Source organism: Sceloporus occidentalis, unplaced genomic scaffold (assembly GCF_023333645.1).
Source record: "Sceloporus occidentalis isolate IW3139 unplaced genomic scaffold, rSceOcc1.0.p SCAF_137, whole genome shotgun sequence".
Lineage (NCBI taxonomy): Eukaryota > Metazoa > Chordata > Lepidosauria > Squamata > Phrynosomatidae > Sceloporus > Sceloporus occidentalis.
The window spans coordinates 2532057-2541981 of NW_028317117.1; the positions used below are offsets into that span (position 1 = coordinate 2532057).

Consider the following 9925-nt stretch of genomic DNA (forward strand, 5'->3'; position numbering starts at 1 on the left):
CTCGTGAGGTTTGCACGGAGGGAGCCGGTTAAAGAAGTCCCTCCTTTGTGTCCCTGAGGAATGTCTGCAGACAAAGCCTTCCCAGGGTGACGGAGGGGGCAGCGATCTACCAAACGGCGCGTCTCTCCCACACCAATAACCAGAATGACCCCCAGCCCAGCCATTCCATGAGCTTTAATGCATACAATAGCTGCGCAGCCCCTTTTTGTGATGCCCTCCTTGTGAATGCACACGCATGTGATGGGGGGGATTCAGCAGAACGCTTTCATGCATTCCCAAAATGGACAACATGAAAGTTTAAATGATGCCTGGTGTGTTCCTTTTATCATTCTCCCCTCTCTCGACCTTGTAGGAACTACTACTTAACTACTAACTACCACTACTAACTACTACTATTACTAGTAACTACTACTTTTACTACTACTAACTACTGTTTCTATTTCTTTGCTGCCCTCTAGTGGACAGTTTGTTTTGGAACATTTCACAAACCGCTTTCGTCACATAACGAATATATTAATAATTACCAACAAACAAGATCCTGGTAATTCTCGTTAGACGCCTCCTTTATCCATATGGAATGCTTTTTAAAGCAGATGCCTTTTATTTTGCACTCTGAACGGGAGACCTCTGAGGTCCTGAAAGGTTGTCTTGACTAATGTTTTACTTTGTCAGAAACTAGAGGGGGGAAAAGTTCCAATAAACTCTCTTTATCTGCAGCGCTGTAGACAGCAACAACCCCCCCGGCAATGTATATATTAATTACTCCCCAGATCTATATATATTAATTACTCCCCAGATCTGTATATATGTCGATCAGCATTGACAAAAATCTGGTTTTCTCTTGTTTTGCCGTTGTTGTCAGTCATGTGATATTTCCCGGCTTAATCACCACACTAAGCTGACGCTTTATGGCAATGCTAATGAAGTCCGTTCCTCCATACTTTCATTAGTCAGATGGTTTTTCTGGGCGCTTGCAGCCGAGGTTGAGATAAACATTATGTGAACACCATGATTGTTTTAAAACAGAAAACAAAGCAGTATGTATGATGCAGGAATAAAAATGAGTGGACGTTCCCCCTTAAGGAGATGACTTACACATGGCCGACGTCTTCATATTCATCCGACCCGTTCTCTATCATATCGTCATAGCTCATCAAGCTGTTAAGTTTGGTTTTCCGGAAACCGGTGAGGATAACCCCATCAATCTGCAAGGAGGACGTTGAGTTTAATGTTGAAAAATGTCCAATTTTTTTTTTTTTTAAATGCACAAACTGTAGCCGGACCATAAACATTTCTGCCCTTTGGGGGCAGGAATTAAAACCCCTGTAGTTAAGCTACATAGATCTATGAAACAAAGTGAGAATTCAGCGCATGCCCAGTGAATACTGTTCATAAAATACCTAAATATTGGGGATTACGTCACACTATACAGTCATTATTGTTCTAGCAGCAACCTGGGAATGTGAATTTTATATGCTTTTTAGGTTGTGCGCTCCCCTATATTTGTATCTTTATATAGCTGCATAAAGCCATATTGTGCATTCATCTACCCAGAATCCTCTTCTGAACTAACCTCTCCAGTCTGTTCGTAGATGATCCCTAAGTTGGGCTCCATGACTTCTGCTGTCTGAAGACCCGGAGGCGCTAGGAGACAAAGTAGAAAAAAGTTGTTATGGTTTCCGGCGGCGAGGGATCAGAGGAGGGGAGAAAGCATCCGTGAATCCCGGCTCATCGGTGAGCTTCTCCAGGTCGAGTCCCAATTGATATTGCGGGGGGGGGGGGGGGGAAATCGACCAAAGGGGCTCAAGTACTTCCTACTTCAGCCCCTTCGCTGAACGCTCCCCAAAATTAAGGAGGTTTTGAAAGCAGCTTGCATTGGACTCCCTGTGATCCCGGTGCGTTTTACTCACAGTGTGGGGTGAATGGACACTGCAAGATGAACTGTGGGACCATATTCTCTGCAGCCTACCCACTCATGATGCGAGTATTCAGCACACATTCAGCGCGGAGCTATGGTTACTTGGAACATGGTCTTTCTGGATCGGAACATCTGCTGCGGGTGTGCGGGGACCCCATTATCTTTTAAAAGGGCCACCGGCACTCCCCAGCGGATCTAAAGAGCTTTATGTATCCGCAGGGATTAGAGAGAAGGGAAGGGCTGACATCTTTTCAGCCGGGGAGCAAGTACAGCCAAGTTGCCCTGTGCCAACCCCACATTCTATATAAGCTACTATTGTGAAACTTTACCCCGCCCCACGCAGACCGGCCCTGTATTAAAGGGCGCCTGCTTAAAGAATGCTGGCCCAAGGAAAGTAAGAGTTCTTCAAGCACACTCGCGAGGAAACCCTGGCCAAACTAGTCACGGGTGCCAAACACGGCCCAGAAACAATAATCCCCACCTCGGATACCGATATAAAGCCTCTTCGATGGGCAGTACTCACCTTCTCTGGGCGTCGAGGCGCTCTGTTTAGTAGATAGGTCTCGTGGAGGCAGCCGTGGCAGGGGTTTGGGGACAATCGCAGCTGAAAGGAATACGTTCTGGTGATCTTCGGGCGCTTTTGGTTCCTCTAAAGTCGGAGGAGATCTACACAGGAAACAGAAGGCACAATATGATGTTTACTAAGGGTTAATAATTAATCCATCTGGGTGCTGACGGGAATTTCGGGAACAGCAATAAACTGCGCTCCGTTTTAAGGGACGGAAAAACCTGAACGAGAAGCTATTTTTATATTAACTAAAGGTGCTGTCCCACTGAGACAAAACATTGCTCTCTAGAAAGCCACGCTAATAAAGCGTCACTGTCGTTCTATTTGTTTCCCTCGGAGGGTTAATCACATATAAACACAAACTTTTTTTTAGCTTATATGGCAACAACCTGTCCCTGCATTGGTGTCACACGGCAATTAAGGGTTCCTGGCAAAAGAGAGAGCGAGAGATGAGAGCAAGAAAAGAGTGAGAGAGAGGAAAGGGGAAAGAGAGAGAGAGAGATATCTCGACTTTCCGTTTTTAAGATGAAAACAGAAGATCTGCTGGAAGAGGAAGGAACTTGTTGCGTAACAGATCGGCAACATTCAGGGAAGGTGAAGAGGCACCATCGCGTCTTAAACGGAACACAAATAAATATATATCAGCGCCTGTTATTCATCATTCAGTACTCGCATGAAGCCGGGCGGATGAATGAGCCCCCGGGGTTAACGTTCGTAAAAAGGGATGGTCATTACCCTGGGGGACGGGTAACTCGGGGAGACAGAAGCATAGAATCTGATGGCAGATTATTACCATTGTTTTATATAGCGCCATCATATTCTGTGGCGCTGTACAAAGGGTAGACAGGACAAAAGTAGGATATTGCATAACAGAAACAACAGGCGAGGAGGGCCCTGCTCAGATGATCTTACAATCTAGATCAGACCCATTCAGCCCCAGCTAGTCCTTCAGGAGCCATACATCTATCCCATGCATGTTTAATACCCTCACTGTATTACCCTCTACCACTTCTGCTGGGAAGCTGTTTCACTTACCCACCACCCTCAGTAAAGTAATGCTTCCATACATTAGATCTCCTCTTTTGATCTACTCGTCCCTCCTGTACTTAAATCCCTTTAAGCACCAGCTTGTTATATGGGTTGTGAATTTAAATGTCTCCTACTGACTCTGATTGTAAAGCGCTACGGAATCTGTTGGCGCTATATGAATAAACGTAATGTAAATGTCTCTCTCCCATCGCCTCTCTCTCTTCTCTCCTCCAAGCCGGACATACTGAGCTCTCAGCCTTTACTTATTTTATCTCTGTCTCTGACAAAGATTTCAGATCTCCGTTTCAGATCTATGTTTTAGTTGGGAAGGGCCAGAGAGAAGGGCTCATCATTCCATCTTACTTTTAATATGTTAGTTGTATGCGTCCTCTCACTGTAGGGTGCTGCAGAATATGTTGGCGCCATATACAATATTACGTTAAAAGGTATTTGCCCCTATAGGTATTTTTCTCGGTGGGAGTAGTACGGAGGAGGAGCCCGGTGCTTCTGTTATTTCTGTAACGTAATCAAACATACAATCCTCAGGAGAGGAAGAAGCCTTGATTTCCCCCCCCCCAAAGCTGCTGTCGGACTAAAACCACCATGGAAGTCAAAGTCCACGGGACATTATCCCGGGACCTATAGACAAATACCCGTCATTTTCTCTGAATGCATGGACTGTAAGAAGCGCTAAGGAAATAAAATATAAATAATAACTGTAATGGTAATAATAATAATGTGTATATAAATAAAATAGTAATAATAATAATAATGTGTATATAAATAAAATAGTAATAATAATAATAATAATGTGTATATAGATACAAGAAAATAGTAGTAGTAATAATAATGTGTATATAGATAATAATACGAATTGTGTATATAAAAAAAATAGGAATGCATATATATATAAAAGATAATAGTAATAATTATATAAATATAAGTATATAAATAAGGAAAATAATTATGAGTATATAAATAAAATATTAATAATAATAAGTGTATATAAATAATAGTAATAATAATAATGTGTATATAAATAAAATAGTAATAATAATAATGTGTATATAGATACAAGAAAATAGTAGTAGTAATAATAAATAATAATGTGTATATAGATAATACGAAGAATTATGTGTATATAAAATAGTAATAATATATATATAAAAAATAGTAATAACTATATAAATATATATATTTATAAATATATAAGTATATAAATAAGAAAATAATAATTATGAGTATATAAATAAAATAATAATAATAGTGACATAAAAGTGTTAATATGGTCGCGGTCTGCCCTCTGACTGGAAATATACAGGTCTATGAACCGCGGTGTTCCGGGACCCGCCAGCAGCTTCCATTTCCCACGTACGCGGCACTACAGTCATATTCTCTGACCGACGTCTCACCGCAGAATTTCCTCGACTCTACCGACCAGTAAAACCTGAGAGCAACGGGGGTGCGAGGTCTCTTACCGGTTTACACTCTACTAAAGGGTGCGTGTCCAGAGCCGGTGAGTGTCAGAACGACCCGCGGGTAGCAGGGTCCGGACAGCCCCCCGGTCCACCCGGCGCGGAATCCACGGCTTATCCAACGATTTAACCCCATCCGCTGCCGCTCGTCGCTTCTCTCCGGACACCCAGCCGCTACGCGTGAAACGTCTAAACAAGCTTCTGCTTACAACTTCCGGATACGCAGGAAGACGAATGCATAACCACAGGGTATCGGACAATTAACCCTTTCCTCCAGAGGATACCACTCCTCGACGGGGACATGATTAAAAGTCATACAACGTTAGTATCCTCTAGATAAGCGTTTGGGGTCACTCAGCTGTTTTCATGGAAAATAAGGAATTTCTGGCTGTAACATAATTACAAAAAGGGTTTCTAACCATCAATTATCCTTTTAAATCTAAAATTGGATCAGCGAACACAACGTGCCATTGGAACACAGGAGTGATGGGAGTGATAAAGGGCCATTGGAACACAGGAGTGATGGGAGTGATAAAGGGCCATTGGAACACAGGAGTGATGGGAGTGATAAAGGGCCATTGGAACACAGGCGTGATGGGAGTTATAAAGGGCCATTGGAACACAGGTGTGATGGGAGTGATAAAGGGTCATTGGAACACAGGAGTGATGGGAGTGATAAATGGCCATTGGAACACAGGAGTGATGGGAGTGATAAAGGGTCATTGGAACACAGGAGTGATAAAGGGTCATTGGAACACAGGAGTGATGGGAGTGATAAAGGGTCATTGAAACACAGGAGTGATGGGAGTGATAAAGGGTCATTGGAACACAGGAGTGATGGGAGTGATAAAGGGTCATTGGAAAACAGGATTGATGAAGAGATTCAATTGAAAATCAGCCGTTCCCAGCTACAATAGTCATTTACAACATTAACCCCGTCTGTGCTGGATTTCTGATTTTAAAGGACAAAATGTGCTTTTCTTTAAAAAACAAGGATATTTCTAAGAGACTCCAAACGGTACTCTGCTACGAGTCATCTGTGGACAGAAACTGAAGCCAAGATAACAAGTTTCTATTACTTGGGAAAGCGAAACAGTGACTTTCAGCTCAGAATGGAAAGCAATTGTCATTTATTTCTTATACGTTGTTTGTGCTCAGAGATTCCACAGGAAGTGCTCGTATGAGCTCTGAGCAACACCAACTGCCTTCCCCCTCAGTGAACCAAAAGTCTCAACATGTTTTTGAAGTAAATTAAGATCTGGAAATATGAAAATGACTTCTTTAAGTCAATATATACAGAGAAAGACATAATGGGGCTGTTCTTGCAGGGGTCAGAATGATCATAAGTTTCCTTATCGCAACCTACGGCCAGCTAAAACAATAAGATTACAATTTGCAAAACCACAAAGACGTGAGAAGTGCTTCGGTTACAGATGAAGGGCTTCAATTTCCTGTCCTAAAAGGCCCATCTCTTCTCAATTTAATAATAGGGGAGGAATAATCCTGTAGATCCTGAAAACCCAAAAGCTTAGTTGGCTGCTGCCCGAGTATATAAATATTTATATTAAACCATAGACACCAATGTATGTATTTAATGTACATAATTGCAAAATTAATTATATCAGAACAGATCTGCATTAAGTTAATATATGTGATCTACGTCATTTATAGAAATGCCATTGTTACATAATCGCTGGGATGGGGGAAGAAGGTTTTTGTGGTGTGGCTCTTAGTCAGGATTGGAATTGCTGAATTACTAAATGCAATAATAAGATTGAGAGATTTCCGTGGATACAGATTATCGAATCTGGCGGCTGATCGCTCGGTGTTACTGGACCTCACCTTCTGGGATGGGGTCAGGATGTATTACATGAGCACCGTCTGGGTAGACGTATATATAGATACGGTTCAGATTTAACCCAAGTCTAAAGTTCTAAACACCAAGAGCTTTAACCGGACCAACCCACGTGTGATGGGCTCAGGAGTGGAGATCTGAAGGCAAACCACTAACCCCACATGTTCTAGATGTAAAGCGTTGAGTATGTGATGCCCGTTCCTCTTATCAAACCCTTAAAAGGCGGATACACAGCGTACATGGTCATGGACCGCATTGTCTTCCCGCTGGCAGGACGGAGGCGTCCCACCATTAACACAACACAAGCAGCTGTCCGGGGTGCTGAGCTGGTAGGAGACAACTTACTCTCACCGAGAACTGAGCTGCGCTCATCCAGAACTAGAGAAGCCCAAAGATTATTCACTAAGGGTAAGAAGAACCAACCTGGCCCTTCTTTTGGTGAAAGCTCCCCATCCCCCCAGAAGCATCCCACTTCTCTAGGAGTTGCCCACTTCAAGGCATCTCGGGCATTAGAAGCTCCTTTGGTTCGATCTCCACATATCAGACCGCGTTGAAACCACTGGGGACTCAAACTCGGTAAAGTATTTACTCATCTACCACACGTTAAGCCCAGACTTTTGGCTCAGATAAAGGATGATCAAACCCCAGCCCGAAATCTCATCCATGGCCCCATTCTCAGAAAGACCTGACCCTCTCTTCAGAATGGGATTGTGGTCTACAACGTAGAGATCTTTTATACACAGCCCCAAAGGCAACCATCATACAACTGTAATGGGGGTGCAGCCCACCTACGTTGCTCTAGGTTCTATAGCGTGACTTATAGGAAATGTGGTGTTTTCATTGTCTCATACAGCACCCCGTACCTGTAGAACGCTGCGATACCCTCATACCCAGCAAACATTCCGAGCTCCTCGAAAAGATGGACCTCTCATTGTCTTCATTGTGTATTGAAGCCCTCTACATTGCCAAGTTTCCCCGTTTGAATGATTGATGCCCCTTCCACGACGGCTTCCTCTTGGAGGCAGCTTCAACCACAATCAAGCTTCTACCCCCAACGACAGGCAAATCCACCGTCGGAAAGCGGGTTCCCCGAATACAGCCAAGACAAACAAGCATCCGAGTTTACTTCCTGCTATTATAATGTCACCTGACATGACGAAACCGGCCAAAAATGTCAAATATATATATTTAACCGCTTCAGTGCCAAGGGGTGTTAAAGCCTTAAAGTACTTATTCCTAATCCCACTCCATATCGTTGTCGTTCTCCATTCTACACAGTAAATTGTACCCAGCAAGAATAGACTGCAGAGTGGAAGTTTGTGTTTTTTTGTATTTTAATTAATATTTGTAATTCTGTATGAATGCGTACAGTTAAAAGAGTCTGAAAAACACCCACAGACTCAAGTGAATGAAACATGGTATGGTCCAAACGGTAAAAAGAGTATGTTGGGCCACATTTCTTCTCTTATATTTTGTTTGTTCCACAGGAAGCGCTCGTATGAGCTCTGAGCAACGCCAAATGTCTTCCCCCCCAACAAATTAAAAAAAATCTCAACATGTTTTTGGAAGCAAGTTATGATCTGGGAGCTCTGAAAATGACTTCTTTAAGTCAATATATAGAAAGAAAGACATAACGGAGGAGATCTAGCAGAGGTCAGGATGATCACAAGTTTCCCTATCACAAACCTGGCGCCAACTAAGACAATGAGATCGTAATTAGCTTAACGAAGCGGTAAAGATAAGAAGAATCTCGTTATTTCGAGTGCCACCACATATTGGTATTCTTCCCCATAGCACACACTCAATTCCACCCAGTAACGTTAGGCTGCGGCGTCGAGGAAAATGACTGTCCAAACACTCCATTGCCCACATGGTGTTTCTATTAGTAAAAAGGACGGGGGGGGGGTCTTAGACGTTCAAAATGGCTGCCTACATCCATGGAGTCCAAAAGGGAAGTACTTAAATAGAATAATCCAGGTTGGATTGTTGATAATACTTTTATTTAGTGATGGATCCACCACAGGGGCAATTGTCTTCCAAGTGTCCACCTACAGAGGGCTGTAGAGCCCTGTAATGCCCTCATACCCGTATTCTAAGCTCCTAGACAAGAGGGACCATCAGAGAAGTAAAGAGGGACTGGCCCTCCTAAATTATTTCCAAACAGGTTCTTTACTATTACAAAGCATTGCACTTACTCTTTCGGCTCGGGGTGGTGGAAGATCCTCGGGGGTAACACCGGAGGTCGTACAGGTAACGGCGGTTGAGCTTTGCTGGATCTTTTGTTCTCGATCTTATGACGTTTCGCCGGCAAAGGTGGGACAACCAACTGTGGAGCCCCACCACAGGTCTCCTCGTTCTCCAGAAGGCCTTCTGTTGGTGAAGGAGCCTGAACCGGGCAAACAATGGGGTCAGCGGGGGCAGGACTGGAGGGTTCAGGCCAAGACTCGGGCGCGCTTAACGGCGCATTCACGTAAAACTTCACCGGTGGTGCGCTGCCCTTTCGTGGAGGAATGGGTGGTGGGGCACAGACGGGTCTAGCTTGCACGCTAGGTCTAGGAGGGATCAGGGGGGTACTGGCCATGTGGAGGCATCTCCTGGTCACTCGAGACAGTTTCCCGAAAGACACTGCGTTTCATGGCCACGGGTCTTTCCAAAGAGCTCTCCCAGGAGCTGTCCTGGGAAATAGACTTCTGGAGAAAAGCCATGATGCGTTTGCGATGTCCGGGAAGATGCACCCCGAGCTGGGTCAGTCCTTCATCACTAAGTGCCCTTAAGTCAGACACCGTATGGAATTCGTTCTTCTCGAAGAGGTCGGCGTACTGGTCTAGCTTAAGGGACTGGAGACACTCAGAGATGGGAAGAGAGAGGTCCTCAGCCATATTGGACAGTCCCGACTCTTCACTTCATCTCTGCATCTGTAATAACAGGATAAAACAGAATTATTGGAACCGCTGAGGAGCATATAAGTCATCTTAAAACCCCTTCTTCGGATATTTATGATTATTCCTCCCCATTACAGTTATTTCTCCCCTTTGTTCCTCTATGGAGGCAGCTGATGGACTTTTTGCCTTAGAATGCAC

At 43.8% G+C, this 9925-nt stretch overlaps 1 pseudogene; it reads right to left on the reverse strand.

Moving 5' to 3' along the window:
- The window catches only part of LOC149281240 (arf-GAP with Rho-GAP domain, ANK repeat and PH domain-containing protein 1-like), a 54938-nt pseudogene extending 45214 nt beyond the window's left edge, over positions 1–9724 (reverse strand).
- Between the last annotated feature and the right edge of the window lie 201 nt (positions 9725–9925).